We start from the raw sequence: 20,678 nt of genomic DNA on the forward strand, positions 1-20,678 counted from the left end.
ATTACTCTAGGACAATTTTCTTGGATTATTTCTTGCGTTATTGTGTCAAGATCCTTTTTTTGTTCACAACTTTCAGACAATCCAATTATGTATATATTTTCTCTTCTTGATCTGTTCTCCAAATCTGTTGTTTTTCTTATAAAATGTTTTTACATTCTGTTCTATTTTTCCATTCTTTGTAAGCGGTTTTGTTATTTCTTGGTCTTTTAAAGCTTCACTGACTTCCCTTTTCCCAATTCTAATTTTCAAAGAGTTAGTTCCTCTTTGAGACTCTTTTTTAGTTGGTTACCTTTTTTCCCCATAATCTTGTTTTTCTTGGATGATTTTTTGAAATTTTATTTTTTAGTTTTTCCTCAATGTCTCTCATTTGATTTTTAAATTCTTTTTTGAGTTCTTCTATAAATTCTCTCTGAGCATGGATCTATTTCACATTACTCTTTGGGATAGAAGTTTTTAAAATTTACTTCAGTGTTCTCTGAAGATGAACCCTGTTCTTCCCTGTTCCCATAGTATGTTTCTATTGGGGGCGGTTCTTTCTTTGCTGGTTGATTTTTTAAAATAAGAAGTTAGTGTAAACACATCTAATCCTGGAGTGGGGTAGATGGGGCGTCTAGCTTCATCTCAGCTCTCCCCTCTGACCAGGAACCCCAAACCATGAACTCCCCCCTCTTGCAAATGCCCGCAATCAGCAGCATCCCAGCCACCCTGGTTCTGCAGTCTCCAGGTGTTGGTTCCGTCAGAGTTCCTGCAGCACAGTTGACTTGGCTGAAGTCCATTTTTTCTTCCCGGATTCAGCCCCGGATTCTATAAACCGTCTGGGAGGTGAAAGTTTCTGTAGTTCCTGCTGAAGTCACATCTGGCTAGCCTAAAGACTTGCCATTTGGTGTTTCTGGAGAACTAGCCTGGAGGTTTTTGTACTTCACCAGGATTAATCTCAGCCCTGGGGTCTTTCTTGAGACATTCTTGGGTTGTATCTCAAGGACCTCTGTTCAACCCCAGGTCTTCTTGATTTTTCTCGAGTTTATGTTCACCCTGAGGCACAAATTTGCTCCATTTGTAGGAGAAATCGAGAGGGCTTAAGATTTACCCAGAATTTTGAGTGTGTCTGCTTTCTAAATTAGATAGTTACCTGTAACATATTTTACCCAGATATAGGGTAAGAAAAGGAAAAAGATAACTTAGTGTAAAGCACTATGTCCTGGCTTCTGTTAGGAATTGTAGTCATGATTAAAGAACTGTCAGTTTATCCTTTTTTAGGGAGAGATTTTAGGCATTATATCCTAGCATCTTAAAACTGAAATGGCTGGGGCAGCTTGAGGAGGTAACAATAATGATAATAATTAGTATTCATATGGAAATTTAATTTTATATTTTAAAAGATATTTTAACTTTTATTTTTATTTATTTATTTATATTTGTATACATTTACTTTAAATTTATTTTAAGGTTTGCAAAGCAAAGCACTTTAAAAATATTACCTCATAAATGCAAATTAAGACAACTATGAGGTACCATTATATATCTATCATATTGGCTAAGATGACAGGAAAAGATAATGATAAATGTTGGAGGGAATGTGGGAAAACTGGGACACTAATGCATTGTTAGTAGAGTTGTGAACTGATCCAATCATTCTGAAGAGCAATTTGGAACTATGTTCAAAGGACTATCAAAATGTGTATATCCTTTGATTCAGCAGTGTCTCTACTGGGTCTGTTTCCCAAAGAAGTCTTAAAAAGGGGAAATTTTGCACATTTGTGCAAAAATGTTTGCAGCAATCCTTTTTACAGCGGCAATGAACTTGAAACTGAGTGCATGCCCATCAATTGGGGAATGGCTGAATAAATCATGGTTTATGAATCTTATGGAATATTATTGTTCTATAAGAAAAGATCAGCAGGATGATTTCATAAAGGTCTGGAGAGACTTACATAAACTGATGCTAAGTGAAGTGAGCAGAACCAAGAGAATATTTGTACACAGCAACAACAAGATTATATGATGATCAACAGTGATGGACTCAGCTCTTTTCAACAATGAGATGATTCAAGGCAACTCTAATAGACTTGTGATCAAAGCAGCATGTGCATCCAGAGAGAGGATTGTGGAGACTGAATGTGGAGACAGCATAGTATTTTCACATGTATGAAAAGACAACAGAAGACATTCAGGAACCTAGAGTTGGAAGTCTGATACACATGATATGAGAAGAAAAAAGGAAAAATGTCTTCTAAATGAAAGAATAGTTCATTAGTTCTCCTTGTAGAGATAAATAGAGGAATAGGTTTAATCAACAAGAAACATCATTTCATGAGATATTTGATCATCTCAACATGGCATAATTATATACTGTGTACAACTGGTAGAAAAATTCATTGATGAACTTGATAAAAACCTCCAAATAAAATCTATATTAATGTTTCCTATTTAGTAGCTCATGGTAATTTATTTTCATTCTAAAATTCTTTAATGGATCCTTAGGCTGTAAATAATCACCCAATTATGTAACAAACATTTTCTCTTTGTGACAACAAGCACGTGTGTGAAGCATTACATGTTTATTCATTCAGTAATTCAAAATTGTCATGATCATGTGCACAATAATTTTGGTGTTCCTAAAATGATTACATCAAATTTTTACCATTTCTAAGTATATTATTATTGTAGTAATTGCAAACACAATGAATAAGTCTAAAAGAATATTATGAATAGTATATTAAATGACCTTAGGAGTTCACAACACATTTTTTTGTTGTTATTGAAATGGGTTTATATAACCAAAAATGTTAGGAATTGCTAATCTAGATAAACTTATATATATATATATATAATATGTATATATAGACACTGATAATCAATAAGTGTTTATTAAGTGCCTGCTATGTTAAAAAATGTGCTAGTTAATGGCAATAAAAATATAAAAATGAAATAGTTCCCACTCTCAAGAAGATTACACTCTTGGGAAAGAACAATATGTATGTATGTGTATGTGAACCTATATGTTATAAAGTTATGTTTTTCAGGGGTTTCCCTTTTTACCCCAATTAATATAATCACAGAAGGTACTTAAGCTGAATCATTCAATCTACAGAGTAAACTATATTTTAAAGTATTTTTCTATATGTAAACAATTCCCGTAATCAGTTTGAAAGGACCACAGACAGGCCTTTGGGTCATTGAGGAAAAGGCAGATGATGTCACACAGGAAACATTTTGTAATTTGCTGAATTCATATCACACTTCTTAGGCTACAGATGAAACAGAAAGTCAGAAATGTGATCAATCAATTGAATAGTAGGTCATTCTTGATTTGAAAATTGAGGATAATGTATCTTTGATAAAGTATCACTCTTCTAGTGAGGGGAGAGTTTTCTCCTTCTCTGCTCTCCCCTGCCTATTGACTATGTCATTTGAAAAAAAGGACCAGAAAGAGATAAGGAATTCAGCTAAGAGCTGAGAGAGACATATTCCCTGCTTTGAATACATCTTATTGGGATAGGTAAAGGGAAAGTTGAGATAGCATTGTATATTAAGGAGACATACTCATGAGAAAAATTAGGACTAGGAAGGAGAAGGATGACAATATTTGAGTGAAGACAAAAAAGTGGGGTAAACTGAAATGATTATGACATCACAGTGTACTATTGACAGAGGAAGTAAAGGAGGGATTTGGAAAAGATTGCAGAAGTCTGGCTTAGAGGCATAGTGTGATAATGCTAGAGGACATCAGTTATTCAGACTATTGTTGAAGACAACATCATGCAAAATGGAGACAAAAACAAGAGGAAATTCTGTTTTGCATATGATTCTCCCTAAATGCAAGGAACTAGTAGCATAAGTGGAAAAGACACAAATCTTAGAAGGAAAGGGGACTTTCTACTTTTTCCTAAGGTTTGCCATCTAGGAGAGGAAATTTGTTTGTAGTTTGATATGCACCCCTGATATTAGAACAAGAGAATTCAAAACATTAAGAATAAAGATACACAGGATCCCATGAGCAAAAATGATTCAGTGGAAGAATGGGAGATGTTCAAGACTCAAATTCTGAAGACTCAAAGAGAAACAATTTCAATGAAGAGGAAAAATTGGACTGACTTAAAGAGAATCATACAGACCCACAACTTACCAACCAATTTAGAGCTATATAGAAGGTGACCAGCAAGATAAAGGACTATACATTTTTTATGATCTTTACAACCTTTGGAACTTTTTGAAAATAAGAATTATGTCCCCAAAATAAGCTAATTGTAATTGTTTCTATAAAATTAGAAGACATAAAAGGAATGGTTAGAATTTATTATGCATAGGTATTTGCTAACAAAACAGAGTACAAAAGATAATACAAAGTTTATATTTTAAAAATATAAAATATCCAAACTAACCAAATAGAGATCTTAAATAATCCAGTCTCATAAAAGGAAATAGAATTAGCTATAAAAGAAGAACAAAAGTAGGAAAAAAATCTCCAGGTTCTGATGGAATAACAAGAAGATTCAATCAGATCTTCAAAGAGCAATTAATGCAAATATTATAAAAGTTATCCTCAAAAATTGAGAAAGAAAGCACTCTAATAGATTTTTTATGAGACAAATTCAGTCCTAATAACTAGACCAGTGAAAGATAAAGTACAGAAAGAGAATTATAGATTGATATAATTAATTAATATTAATTCAAAAAATTTACATAAAATCTTGTCAAACAAATTTTAGCATTTCATACAAGAAATCATTCATTATGACCAAGTTGGATTTATATTAGAAATGCAAAAATGATTCAACCTTAGGAAAATAATCAAAATAATCAATTATATTAAAAACAAAAACAACCTAGACCACGAGATTATAGCAATAGATGCAGAAAAAACCTTGAAAAAGTACATTCATTTATGCTAAAATCTTTCATGTATAAGCATGTTTAATTATTTCAGTTGTGTTCATTTGGGATTTTTTGGTGGCAAAGATACCGTAGGAGTTCACTGCTCTAGTTGTGACCAAACAAAGAGCTTTACAGATTACATGTACTAGTGATCCTTGTCCCTTCAATGTGGTAAGGCTATCTATTTTCCTGGACTGGTTTTGTGCCCCCTTTCCTATCACAGAGGGCTGCTGACTACCATTTTGTATAGTTCCGTTAAAGAAAAAGCCACTTATTGTAGTTTCATACTGAATTTCATGATTGCCATTTACTCAGTTGAGAATTCAGGTAATTGCTGGAGCTGGTTTGGGGAAACTAGAAACTATCTGCTAGAATTTCAACATATTCAAATATCAAGTAATATGAAAACACTATAACAGTGACTCTGGAAATGTAATGATCACTTGATCTGGCCACCCTCATATGTCTACTGAATGCTCTTCTCAGTCTAAGATCTCAACTTACAAAGTGGCATCTCCAAGCACAAAATTCCCACAGCATCATCAGGGTCTGGGGAGGGGGGATGGCTGTTGGATAGAATGCTTTAGATCATCCAGAACTATGTCTTATTTTGGTCCTCTATCAAAAGAAACAGACTTACCAATGCTATCAAATACCATCAAAAATTTACATAGGGAACATAGGTTTACCAAAAGTTAAAAATTCCAATGAATTGCTAGGCTTCTTTTTTAGTCTATGGGAAATTAAGTGTTAATGACTTGTCTAGATTTATCAGTTTTCCAAATCCTAAAAAATTAGATAAAAATGTCTTCCCCCAAAATTTAACTGAGTGGGGTAGACATTAAATTTCATTATGTTAACATATGAGACATTATTTTTATCATATGAGACACTCCCAAATCTATAGCTTCTAAGAGACTAATCTAGCCACTAAAGAAACAGTAGCTACCTACTGCTGAGCCTATAAATGTTGGAATAGGTCAATAAGAAGAAAGAAGAAGATAAGGGACAACATGGAGATGAAAGCAAAAGAAGGGAGAAGAGGCTGTAAATAAAACCTTTTAAAGGGGGCACAACCATCACCTTATCCTCAAAAGTGTATAAGCACTGCAATTTACAGGTTCCTCTCCAATAGTAGTCTGGCCTGTGCTCAATTATTGTTTCCATGAAACTAGTAGAGCCTTTATGACACCTTTTGTCACTGTGTTATGCCTATTAAATATATTTGAAAAATATATTTGCAATCAATATTTGAGATGATTAGTTGGAATAATGAGTTAGATTAGTTGGAGCAATCATTTTTGTCCTCTTAAATGCAAATATTTATTTGAATGCTGTGGTATATAATCCCACATGTCAAATATATCATAGTTAACTTTTATGAGAGACTTCATTCACATTCTGGAATACTAGGGAGGAATGTGCACAGAGAAATGGGAGGTGAGCAGTGATGCTGAATATATAATTCAATTTGGAGGGAAAAGAGCTCCATCAAGCCAGGTGAAAAATGGGGGTGAGGTAAAGAAGGCAGTGGAATTCAACTACTACCAGGGACCCATCCGAAACCAGATGACACATAGCTAAGGCAGAGATGAAAGGCAAATCTCATTATTACTAGTTTTCCTTGTGAGGGGACAGATGCAGAAGGGGGTAATTTGATGTTTTTCCTCAACCTTTCCCCACAAAAAAAGAGATCAGCTTAAATATTAATTTCTTTTTTTACTTTTCTTTTAAAAATGTATTAATTTTTTTAACATTTACTTTTATAAGAGTTTCATTTTCATTTATGCTCCTTCCCTCTCTTCTCCCATCCACAAGATGGCAGCCAATCTGATATAGGTTATAATATATTTCTTATTAAACATATTTCTACATTAGTCAAGTGATAAAAGAAGAATTAGAACAAATGGGAATAATCAATGGAAAGAAAAAGCAACAAAAAAGGGAAAATAGTATGTTTCAATCTTCATTCAGATTCCCTACTTCTTTCTCTAAATATTGATAGAATTTTTTACCATGAGTCTTTTAGAATTATCTTAGATCATTGTATTGCTGAGAAGAGCAAAGTCTGTCAAAGTTGAACATCCCTACAATGTTGCTGTTAATTCTGTACAATGTTCTCCTAGTTCTGCTCTATTTATCAGTTCATGAAAGTCTTTCAAGGTTTTCCTGAAATCTGACTGCTCATCATTTTATACAGAATACTATTTATTCCCTTACATTTATATACCACAATTTGTTCAGTCATTCCCCAACTAAGGCCGTTCCCTCAATTTTCAATTCTTTGCCACCACAAAGAGGGCTGCTATAAACATTTTTTGGTACATGTGGGTTCTTTCACATTTTTATGATGTATTTGCAATGGAGACCTAGTAGAGGTATTGCTGGATCAAAAGGTATGCACAGTTTTATAGTCCTTTGGGCATAGTTCCAAATTACTTTCCAGAATAGTTGGATCAGTTTACAATTCCTCAAACAATGCATTAGTGTTCCAATTCTGCCAATCCTTTGCAACATTTATTATTTTCCTTTTCTATCATATTGTTTGAGATGATACCTCAGAGTTGTTTTAATTTACCATTCTCTAACCAATAGTGATTTAGAAAATTTTTTCACATATCTATAAATGGCTGTAATTTCTTCACCTGAAAATTGCCTATTCATATCCTTTGACCATTCATCAGTTGGAGAATCACTTATAAATTTGATTCAATTTTCTGTATTTTTTAGAAATGATGCCTTTATCAATAACCCTGGCTGTGAAAATTGTTTCTCAGCTTTGTGCTTCCCTTCTACTCTTAGGAACATTGACTTTGTTTGTGAAAAATCTTTTAAATTTAATATAATCAAAATTATTCATCTTGTATTTCATAATGCACTATTTCTCTTGTTTGATTATAAATTCTTCCCTTCTCTGTAGATCTAACAGATAAACTATTCCTTAGTCTTCTAATTTGCTTATGGTATTAGAAGGGTAAGGAGTTTAGATTCACAAAAGAATTAGGTCTTTTTAAAACAATAGCTTTTTATTTTTCAAAATACATGCAAAGATAGTTTTCAACATTCACTTCCAACTCTACATCTCTGGATGTCTTCTGTTGTCTTTTCACAAATGTGAAAACATTATACTGTGATGCATATTCAGTCTCCACAATTTTCTCTCTGGATGCACATGGTGCTATCTATCACAAGTCTGTTGAAGTTGCCTTGAATCACCTCATTGTTGAAAAGAGCCAAGTCCATCAGAGTTGATCATCACATAATCTTGTTGTTTCTATGTACTTTTGGTTCTACTCACTTCACTTAGCATCAGTTCATGTAAGTCTCTCCAGACCTTTCTGAAATTATCCTGCTGATCTTTTCCTATAGAACAATAATATTCCATAACATTTATATATCACAACTTATTCATTCATTCCCCAATTAATGGACATCTATCCATTTTCCAATTCTTTGCCACTACAAAAAGAGCTGCTTTAAAAACATCTTTGTACATATGGGTTCTTTCCCCTTTTTTATGATCTCTTTGGGATACAGACCCAATAGAGATATTGCTGTATCAAAAGGTATGCCATTTTATAATCCTTTGGCTATAGTTCCAAACTGATCTTCAGAATGATTGGACCAGTTCACAACTCTACCAACACGGTATTACTGTCCCAGTTTTCTCACAATCCTCCCAACATTTTTCATTATCTTTTCCTGTCATCTTAGCCAATCTAAGAGGGTGTAATGGTTCTTCAGATTTGTTTTACTTGCATTTTCTAATCAATAGTGATTTAGAGCATTTTTTCACATGATTAGAAATGGTTTTAATTTGTCTCAAAATTGTCTGTTCATATCCTTTGATGATTTATCAGTTGGAGAATGGCTTGTATTCTAATAAATTTGAGTTAATTTTCTATATATTTTAGAAATGAGACCTTTATCAGAAATTTTGGGTGTAAAATTTTCCTCAGTTTTTTGCCTCCCTTCTATTCTTGAGCGCATTGGTTTTATTTGTACAAAATCATTTAATTTAATAAATCAAAATTATCTATTTTGCATTTCATAATGTTCTCTAGTTCTTCTTTGGTCATAAATTCCTCCTTCTGCACTGATCTGAGAAGTAGACTATTCCTTGTCTTCCTAATTTGTCTACAGTATCAACTTTTATGTCTAAATCATGAACCCATTTCGACCTTATTTTGGCATAGGGTATTAGATGTTGGTCAGTGCCTAATTTCTCCCATATTATTTTATAGTTTTCCCAGTAGTTTTTGCAAATATGAGTTATTATCCCAGAAGCTGGAGTCCTTGGATTTATCAAATAGTAGAGTACTATGTGTCTTGTGTACCTAATTACTTCACTGGTCCACCACTTTACTTCTTAGCCATTTCCAACTAGTTTTGATGATTACTACTTTATAATATAATTTTATATCTGGTACAGCTAGGCATTTTTTTGATATTCTTGACCTTTTGTTCTTCCAGATGAATTTTGATACTATTTTTTCTAGCTCTATAAATTTTTTTGGTATGATACTGGATAAATAAATGAATTTAATTTTATTATATTTTTTATTATTTTATTATATTAACTCAGCTTACTCATGAGCAATTGATATTTTTTAAATTATTTAAATGTGACTTTATTTGTAATTTTATTTATATAGCTTCTGGGTTTGTCTTGGCAGGTAGATTTACATATATTTTATATTGTATACCATTCTTTTAAATGTAATTTCTCTTTCTGTCTCTTGCTGTGGGGCTTTGTTGGCAAAATATAGAAATGCTGATAATTTATGTGGGTTTATTTTGTATCCTGCAATTTTGCTAAAGTTGTTAATTGTTTTAAGTAGTTTTTTATTGATTCCTTAGGATTCTCTAAGTGCACCATTATATCATCTGCAAAAAGTGATAGTTTTATTTCTTCATTGCCTATTATAATTTCTTCAACTTCTATTTTTTCTTATGCTAAAACTGATATTTCTAATATTTTGAATGGTAGTAGTGATAATGAGCATTCTTTTTTTTAATTATAGCTTTTTATATACAAAATGGGAAAAATTTCAACATTTACCCTTGCAAAAACTTCTTGCATATATATATATGTATACACACACACACACACTTATACAATTATCTTGCTGCACAAGAAAGATCGAATTTAGAAAGAAGGTAAAAATAATCTGAGAAGAAAAAAATGCAAGTAAACAATAACCGAAAGAATGGAAATGCTATATTGTGGTCCTTACTCAGATAATGAGCATTCTTGCTTCACCCCCTGACATTATTGGGAAGTTTTCTAGCTTATTCCCATTACATATAATGTTTGCTGGTTGTTTTAGATAGATACTGCTTATTAGATAACCATTTCTGATATGTGTGCTTCATTCTCTTTAAAAGATGGTAAAATATATGAATAAAAAGCCAAACAAACAAAAACTAATATAGAAAAAGGGAAAAAAAATTCCCACTGAATCAAAATTACAGAGAAACTATCGGAATAATAGGAAAAAAGAAGAGCTCACAATATAATTCAGAAATAAGATTTGGTCTTTGGTATTAAAGGAAAAACCCACAAATAAATACCCTGGAGAAAATAAGAGGTGGCTGAAAGAAGAATAAGCATTTCTGGTAATTGGGACAGTATAGTCAAAGGTTTTCAACACCATGCCTTAGCTGCAATCTTGTCCTGGAAACTTCCTCAATGCTTGGAGTCTCTTCATCCCAGAACATCCATCTTCTCTTGTAGCTTCCTCACCCTAGAACAGGTCTCCATCTTCTTGAAATCCTTCTGTCATTGGCAAATCTCTTCTAATGTCTCCATTTGACAAGGTGAGGCAGAGAGGGATGTGCAGCCATATTTATTCCTCTCTGAGCTTTGTTTCTCAGCTTCCAAAGTTTGATACTATGCCTCCATGCTTTGGTACCTTTATCCATCTCCATGTCTCTACTCCATTTTTCAGCTCTCATTTATATATTGTCTTCTATTAGAATATAAGTTCCTGTAGTGTTCTTATTTGGTTTTCTGGAGGTCTTGGAGCAGCCTTCCTTTCAGCAGAGTAATCACCACAAGAATAGTCAGGTGTTAAAGTCCAAAGGTCTTTATTGTCTACATCCAACAAGTGCTTAGCTAGCTTTCTTGTGGCCTTCAGAGGGGACTTGGTCTCAGTGGAGAAATGAAGGAGGAGAGCCTGCCCCCCAGTCCTTTGTCTTCTCTCTCTCTCACTCTGGCTGAGGTTCCCAGCTTATATGTTCTATATTGAGTATAAACCAATCATTATATAAGTAGGAAACCATTATTTGTTGAAAGATTAAATTAATCATACTGAACTTAGAGAGCTATTAAGCACCATGCTAAACTAGACAACCATTATCTCATCAATTTCATTGACTTAACACCTTGTAAGAATCCTTGTTTCAGAGTTCTGGCCTATAACAAGTTTCTATAGGGCAGAGAATGTTTTTATTTTTGTTATTTTATATTTGTATCCTTAGTGCCTGGAACAGAGTAAGTGTTTAATAAATGCCTGTTTCTTTCTTGTCTGTCTGCAAGAAATCTCATGAACTGATTAAAAAATTATAGTAGCAAAAGCACTTATAACTGGGATGATATAGGGATGTGATTGAGAGATTTCTGACCTGGAGTGGGGGGGATAGTTTCAGAGAGGAAAAGAGGGGAGGAAAAATCTTAGATGTTTGGGTATAGGCTAGGAAGGGAGAGGAAGAAGAAGAATGGAACTAGATTGTTCCAAGCAATACAAATTGCAATTGCTTGAAGTTGAAATTTTTGTTTGTTTATTTTAAAAAATAAAATATATTATAACAGGATTTGATGAAGTGAAAAATACTTTTCTGTAAGTATAAATGGGATGAACTCTCCCATAAAATGAAAGGTGGTAGAATGTCATTTCACCACCTTTTGAGTGACCTGCACTTCAATACATTTTCAATGCAATTTCAAATTTTTTCTTAACTCAAAGTCATACAACGGCACCAGAGGACTATGGTATTGAAAAGACTCGATTTTGTTTTAAATTAAAAGAAAAAAATTCTAATGCCATTATTTCTGGTTCTTTAATGTCTAGTTCTTTTCACTGACATACTTTTCTATTTCTTTACCAATATCCAGAATGTTGTTCATCCTTTATTCTTGAAGAAGACTAATGATGTCATAAGAGTGATATCTTGATTTCTGAGTGAATTGACTTTATTTATTTATTTATAATAACTTTTTATTGACAGAATCTATGCCAGGGTAATTTTTTTTACAATATTATCCCTTGCACTCACTTCTGTTCCGATTTTTCCCCTCTCTCCCGCCACCCCTTCCCCCAGATGACAAGCAGTCCTATACATGCTAAATAGGTTACAGTATATCCTAGATACAATATATGGTGTGCAGAACCGAACAGTTCTCTTGTTGCACAGGGAGAATTGGATTCAGAAGGTATAAATAACCCGGGAAGAAAAACAAAAATGCAAGCAGTTTATATTCATTTCCCAGTGTTCTTTCTTTGAGTGTATCTGCTTCTGTCCATACTTGATCAATTGAAACTGAGTCAGATCTCTTTGTTGAAGAAATCCACTTCCATCAGAATACATCCTCATACATTGTTGAGGTATATAATGATCTCCTGGTTCTGCTCATTTCACTTAGCATCAGTTCATGTAAGTCTCTCCAGTCCTCTCTGTATTCATCCTGCTGGTCATTTCTTACAGAACAATAATATTCCATAATGTGAACTGGCTTTAAGTGAGGATCATCAACCTCACTCTCTCATCAAAGTGCAGTGTCAAGACAAGAATCAAAGCAGCTGGTAATTTTGACCTTTTAAAATTAAGATCTTTCCCATGTCTCAGTTTGTCTGAGGTAATGCCCACTCAATGACTTCGGGCTAGGTAAGAATTGAGACATAAGGTAGCCTAATTAATCCTTGCAAAAGTATGAATCTGGGAGAGGAAGAGCCTGTTGAATGAAATGTATTTTTGTCCCCAAGTTTGTGTGTTTATGTATGTTTAGGTATTTTTCCCTTTAAATAGTTCAGATGAGAGTGAGACTGTGCTCCTCCCCAATTTTCTTTTTGTTTGTACAGAGTCTATTTGTGCACCCTGATTTTATGGAATGATTTTTCCCAATCTTTCTTCCCTCCCACCCCCTCAACTCCAGTTTATTCCTATTTCCTTCTCTCCATTTTTAAGATTATCAAGATGTAACAGAATCACTCCCAGGCCTGATGTCTAATTAGACTCCTATGAACCCTGATGACAGGGTTCATTGAGTTGGGACACAATTTTATCTCCCCATATTAGAATGTAAGCAGTTTATCCTTGCATTGTTTAAACTTTTAAAAAACTCTTCTTTTTGAGTTTAATGTGACTTCATATTTTTTGGAGGCCTAGAAAAATATACAGATCAGGTGTTATTAGTATATGTGATTGGGAAGGAAAGATTTTGTACTAATTTTTTCCTCCAATTACTACAAAAACAAACAAGACTACTTATGAAACTTAATGGCCCTATTCAGACTTTTATTTGAGCATGTCACACACATATGTGTAGGTTAAAAAGGTATGCAGTAATTACACAAATCTCTATGGTCACCAAGTGGTCTAAAACCTGAGAAACTTATGTGAGAAAATTCTCTTGATACCCAATGTGGAACAGCCGTTCACATTATTTCCTAATCACCAACATAGAAGCTGCCTTTGACCAGAAAGGATTTTGCCGGTGAAATTCCTTAGTGGAGACAAGAGGGAAAGGAAAAAACCACACTAAGGTGTCAGCTTCAACCCACAGTAAATAGTGTGGTAGTGGTGGGGGATATTTTTAGGAAACCATCATGTAACCCACAGAAAAAAAAACAACAAATAATCAAAAAGCAGAGGCTAAGACATTACCTGCTTGCTAAATCACCCATGCTCAAGGCCAGGGAAGTTTATGAGGAGGGGATTAAACTCTCCCTTCCTTTCAAACTCACAAACTCTTGCTCCATATCATGTGCACGGATAAACTGGATATGAGTTATAGCTCCAGAGTCCAGGGTGGGGTCATTTTAAAACTGACATGGGGTCACATGTTTTGCAGAAGGGCATTTGTATGACATCCCAGGGAAATATATCAGCGATATGACAAGGGAGGGGAGGTGGAGAGCATTTACCGAAAAAACAATCCTAGGACATTGGGGTGAAGAAAACGATGAACACTTCATTGAGCTGCCTCCTCTTTTCCATCCCACGCACTTAAAATAACAAAAATTGTGATAATGATAATAACAATAATCTCCCCCAATTGCTTCTAATCACGTTGCTACCTCCCCACTCCTGGAGCTGTTACTCTCCCCGGAGTAGGGGTGCAAAGTGCAGCCTTCAGCTGAGGTGTCTGCCGAGCCTGCAGCTCTTGCCCTCGGTGCGCGCACATCTAATCTGCCGTGTTTGACCCCACCCTTCGGCAACCCAGAGCCCCACTTTTCCAGTCAGTAGTCTCTCTATGACCCCCGCCCTCGCCCTCCTCCTTTTTCCTCCTCCTCTTTCTCTTCCTCCTCCTCCTCTCTTCCCTCCTTCCTCCAGGCAGTCACAAGAAAAGCCTCAGCTCCAGCCGGTAGAGCGCGCAGCGTAGGGCGCACGGAGCTCGCTGTCAGCTACCCACGGCCAGACTTCCCAAGCCTCAGTAGCAGTGGAGCCTGGCGGCCCGAACTGCCACCGCAGTTATCATCTCACCAGCCCCAGCCCGGCCCGGGGCTAGAGCGCCCAGGGCCGGCGAGCAGCGGCTCACAGTGACTGCTCAGACTCTGCTCACGCTTAGTCTCAAGGCGACCACCCGCCTCTGTTTGGGTACAGCAGCCAGCCCTGAGGGAGGGCGTCTGAGAGGGAAAGGCGGTGAAGGAGAAGCCCGCAAGTAAGGTGACAAAGCTACTCAACTGGAAAGTTCCCCCGAGTCTGAGAAGGTTCCACTGTCGCCGGCTAACTGAAGAGGCTAGAGGAGTCAAGGAGCTAGGGGCCACTGAGTCGGGTGAGTGTGCAATGTACGCCTATAATGGTCACCAACTGAACGAGCCTTCTGCATATTCTGTGTGCGTGTGGGTGCTTCGGGTGTAGACATTGTGTGGGAGTATGTGGCGATGTCCAGTGTCTAAAGGAAAGGACTTCTTGTGCCCAAGAAGAATCAAAGTGGGGGTGGGAGGATGCAGTTGGGGGCGGGGGGCGAATGGGAGAAAAGCTTTCTTATACTCAGTTTCTCTAAAGCAGCTGTCCCAGGTTTTTGCTGTGAATAGGGAACACTGAGATCCCTTCTGCTTTCCTGCCTGCCCGCTCAGGGACGTTCACCCCAGTTTCATGGCAGCACTGGGGAGGCAGCGAAGACAAGGAGTTGTACAACTCCTTGTAACTTGTGCAGGTTGACTTTGAATGGCTTGGGGTCTGTGCACCTTTGGTCAATATTTCTTGTGGTAAGAGGGCCAGTCTAATCTTTGGATATCAATCATGTTGGATTAGGAGAAAAATCCAATGATTTGGGTGCCGGTACTAGATGGCAAGAAAAGTCGACACGGAAGAATGAGCAGTTTCTATATAGAGTTGTAGGGCTAAGAGCTGCAGATAGATTGAATAAAGTGTAGAATCTAATAAAAGGCTCAGACCCCCCTGTTTTCAGTCAGTTTTTGATAAAAATGTTCCCCGCGGTGCCTCTTAATAGTAGTAATGATTACAACTTTTACTTTAAAAGGTTTAGCTTACATGGATTTTTTTATGTTAGCAAAGTAGTTTGCAGAATTAACTAGCATTTATTAAGTGCTTACTATATACCAAGCATTAAGTATTGAGTATACAAATACAACAATGCTGTAATATAGACAAAGATGTGTTGTTATTCTCACTTTTCAGAAGAAGACATCCTCTTAAAGTTGATAAGAATTCAGGTGTGTTTGAAGGCTTTGACATGAATTTTTGGCTCTACATCTAATACTTTTCTCATTACTTTGGATTACTTCAAGGCACTTCTTTTCTTTCCCTTTTTGGGAATGTCTAAGAATGTATTCAAAAGAAAACTCACTTGACCAAGGATAAAAATATAGATGCTTCTAAGACCCTTTTGAGTATCATACATCCTGAAAGAGACCTTGGAAACCATCTAGTCTCTTTCTGCCACTTTAAGGATGAGGAAACTGAGGCTCAGAGACAATGCTCAAAGTTACATAGCTACATTATTTGGCTCCAGGTTTCTTGACTCCAGAATCAAAGCTCATTCTCCTGTAGTAGTCATCAACCATTTAAGCTATTGGTTTCAATGTCACTCTTTAGATCACTAAAGTAATTTTCCTCCTTTGTGGCACTGCTTATATTAGCATAAAATCATTGGATGTTAGGAATATTGATGAAGATCTATGTTTAATATACACAATTATTTTTAAAAATCCAACTTACTAAAACCTCTATGGATAAGGCTGCAGAAGAGAGAAGGGGTTTGGCTATATAATAGCAAACAAATTTTATTTTCAAAATCTAGCAGATCTAGTTTTTTTAGCTTAGTAATTACTTTTTTCCATTAAGGTTTCTGCTGGTCACTAATAGTTATCCCTTTTTATATATTAGTCAGTTTTCTCTAACAAAAAAAGTATGTGATAGAATATATAATGTATTCCTTTCAGATCAAAATATAGCTAAGAAAAATATAAACCAGAAAGAAATAAAGAACTGAATAGAAGTTCAAAAAAAGTTAGATATTATACATATCTAGTCTATCTGATACTACTGAATGGGACACTGAAAGGACTGTATGTATTTCTCAGCTGTACATGGCAAATTTGCGAAGAATTGATCTTGCACTAAGGCATAAAAACCTTGTAAACAAGTATAGTCAGCAGGAATATTAAAGACATTCTTTACTGATTATAATGCTAAAATTATAATCAATAAATCAATTTTGGTGAAAAGATTAAAACTTAAATGAAAATAAACTGAACCATAAAGAATAGATGGATCAGATAAGATCACAGAAACAAATGTCATTAAAGAAAATGATAATGAGATGACATACTAAAACATTTGAGATGTAGCCAAAGCAATCTTTATGGGAAAATTTATATCTCTAAATGCTTTGCATCATTAAAAGGGACAAAAATAGATCAGTAAAATAAATATGCTAATAGTAAAAAGACTAGGAAAACAAATAAAAAATACAGTTAAATATAAAAATAGATATTCTGGAATTCAAAGATGAGATAAATAAGACTGAAAAGCAAAGCTACATTGAATTAATAAAACAAGGAGATATTTTTTCTCCTCAGAGGAAAAAAACCCTAAACCTAAATAGACAGTCTGTTAGCTAATTTGGTTTTGAAAAGAGAGGAAAAATCTCCAAAATTTAAAAAAAAATGAAAAAAAGGAGAATTAACAGCAGAGGAAAAGACAATAAAGATTCCAGTTCTTTGGTTTTAAATATATTGACCATATTAAGAAAAGTTCCATTTGTTACTATGAGTTCTGATGGTTAAAAAAAAAAAAACTTTAAATGCATGTTATGACAAAAAAATTTTTAATTTAGCTATTGCTAGAACTGTCATTTTGTCACTAATATGGCCTATTATGATTATGTTTTTTTCTTAATAGTAAAAAAACTATATATTCTTGGCAAAAGTCCAACCTGTTCATAGCATATAACTTTTTTAATGTGTTGCTGTACCAATTCTATTAATATTAAAAAATAGTTTTGCATCTATTAGAGATATTAGTCTGTTGTTTTCTTTTTCTACCTTAGCAGTTCTCACATTATAGTTGGTAACTGTGGGGTCCCTAAAACTTTGTTTTTTGTAACTTTTGTGATCATACTAAGATATTAAAATTTTTAATAAGAATATATAAATAAATATTATTACTATACTATAAGTATAGTATATTATAATATATAGTATATGTATTATATACTACATAGTATATAATATATACTAATATATAGTAATACTATTTATTGTATATATAAATATTATATGTAATATATTATATAAATATTATATCTATAATATAAATATGTTACATAATTACTATATATAATATGTTATTATATATAATATATAGTAATACTATAAGTAATAGTATAGTATACTATTACTAATACGATAAATAAAAATATAAATATAAAAATAATAATTTATATAAGAATATCTTTGGAGGGGTTCTCAATAATTTTAAAATGTATTCAGGGGTCCTGAGACTAAAAAAACTTGAAAGCTGCTGCTCCAGTTAATCTTTCCATAGTTTCAATAATTTGACTATATTAAATTTATACAAAGAAATTAGTAAATTATCTTACTATTTTTACAAATAATTCAAAACTGTAGTCAATTATCCTTTAATGATTTGATAGAATTAGTTGTAAATCCCTCTTTCCCTAGAATCCTTCCTCTATTTATTAGCTTATAAAATTTTTACTGCATATTTTACTTATAAATCGAGACCATTTGTTAAGAACTCTCCCTCTCATATTTTCATATCATTTAGACATCTTTCCCAACTATTTCTCCTTCACCTTTGTCTTGCCTTTATCAAAACAGACTGCTGGACATTCATCCTTGATCTCATCTCCTCTATTCTTCTCCAGAATACTGTTATGAGCTCTAGTCAATTTTTAATCTTCAGTCCTTTTTTTTTTTTTCTGGCTCCTTGTTTGTCACCTACAAACACATCCTTTAAAAAACTCTCAGTTGAACCAAATATCCCCATCAAATATAATTCCATATTTTGTCACCTTCTTGGCAGATGATCCTCCAGTATATATAGCCAGTATTAATCTCTGAACTCTATCACAATCAAACATTACATTTCGGACATCTTGAATTGGTTGTCCTGAAAGATTCTAAATTCAGCATGTGTAAAATGATTCATTATCTTAGCCTTCAAGCTCTCCTTTCTTTCTAACCTTCTTATTGCTATAGAGAGAAATACCAAATTCATAGTCACCCAGGTTTACAACCTTCAAGTCATCCTTGATTTTTCTCTCATACTCATCTCACATAGCAAATTTATTGTCAAATCAAATTGTTTCTACTGTCAATATGTCTTGTATACATCCCTGTTTCTCAACCCATGTAGCCGATGCACTATCATAGGTTCTTATTGCCTCTCTCTTAGATAGTTGCAATAACTTTCTAATTGATCTCTAACCTCAATTTTCTCTTCATTCTAATACAAATTCTACCCACTTGCCAAAATGATCTTACTAAACTTCTAGTTTGACCTTGTTACCCCCATAAATTTTGTTGCCTCTCTTACCTTCAAGGTCAAATATAAGACTATTTATTTGATATTTAAAGCCTATAATGACAAAATATAATGAGTATGTATATATGGGTTGTCAAAATGAATCTTATGAGTTCTATGATAGATTATCTGTGGGATCTTGGACCATCTTCCAATGGAGATAGCAGTTCCTGAGTTGAGGGCATTAGAAAAGGGTGATGGGGCCAAAAACTATTTTCTTAAGTTTCTGAAAAGAGTATCAGGTTAGAATTATATATATTAGCCCTGCTAAATATTGCTGGTCTACAGATAAGAAAACAAAAACTGGCCCCTGGTCCTAAGATGACCCTTACTAATAAACCAAATTTTTGTTGTTGTTCCTCAGTTGTTTCAGTCTCTTCATGACCCCATTGGAACATACTGGGGTATCCTATGTTTCTCATAGGATTTTCTTGGTGAAGTTACTGGAGTGGTTTGCCCTTTCCTTCTCCAATAGATTAAAGCAATCAGAGATTAAATGATTTGCCCAGGATCAGACAGCTAGTAAGTATCTAAGGTCAGATTTTAAACTCAGGTCTTCCTAACTTGATTCAGCACCCTATTCAGTAAGACATTTGCTGCCCCAGGAAACCAAATATGGTCACACAAAAATTGTTTCCTGATTGCTAATCCTAAAATTACACTGTCCAATAAACCAAATTCTAGTTAGGCAAAAACTACTAAAAATATTGAATATGAGCAAATACATTTATTTAAGTGAAACAATAAACAGAAATTGTAGTTTTATCAATTACAATGTACCAGAAAATATGCAAGTCAATGAACTCTTTAAATTGGAACAGGATATTTCAATTTAATCAAAAGGGAGAGCCTAATCTCATTTAAGGGGGCATTTCCAAAAGTCTTGGGGAAATGGGCAATCTGGAAATCAGGGATATTTTGAGGAGATGGCTTTTACTATTACAGCTTTCAAAGTCTTTCAGATATCTAGAGATGGTCTCAAAGAGAATCTTTCACCTGAAGAAGGCATGTTCTTCTCCAAAGCTCTCAGGAGGTACACTTTTGGTAAATTTTTAACAATAAGGTCTCCAAAAATATGTATGCAAGATACATTTTAAAATTTAATCTTCCTTATTAACATTTTTCCTTTATTTTCTTATGCTTAATCAACCAAACAATAAATCAAGCCCTGATTTGTATCATTTACTCTTTTCTGACTGGTAAATTATCACAGAAGAAATTTAACAATTAGCTCTTGAGAGTTGATTTGAGCTGCTACACATATCTCTGATGTCTGGCCTACTCAGTTCCCTCTATGTGTCAGACTGTACTTAGCATTCTCTTCATTAGTCTGGAGTCAGACATATGTAGCAACCTGCTAAATACCCCAGGTTTGCCTGGAAACCTAGCCTGTATTAATTTTCTATTACAATATATTCCCCACATGCAATTTGTTCTAGCTGTGCTAGCATAAATCCTTAAACATGACACTCTGCACCTTTCTGGCTGACCTTCATCCCTGGAATGCTTTCCTACCTCATTCTGACTTAACTTCTGTTTTCCTTCAAGATTGAGCTACATTTATC

General features: G+C 34.3%; 1 protein-coding gene across 1 annotated transcript in view; it reads left to right on the forward strand.

The window, feature by feature from the left end:
• The first annotated feature begins 14,252 nt into the window (after positions 1–14,252).
• PRKG2 (protein kinase cGMP-dependent 2) overlaps positions 14,253–20,678 on the forward strand; it is a 117,603-nt gene continuing 111,177 nt past the window's right edge. The window contains exon 1 of the mRNA XM_051965846.1: positions 14,253–14,872. The gene's annotated coding sequence lies outside the window, so the exon portion shown is untranslated. The remainder of the gene's footprint in view (positions 14,873–20,678) is intronic.

Source organism: Antechinus flavipes, chromosome 6 (assembly GCF_016432865.1).
Source record: "Antechinus flavipes isolate AdamAnt ecotype Samford, QLD, Australia chromosome 6, AdamAnt_v2, whole genome shotgun sequence".
NCBI lineage: Eukaryota > Metazoa > Chordata > Mammalia > Dasyuromorphia > Dasyuridae > Antechinus > Antechinus flavipes.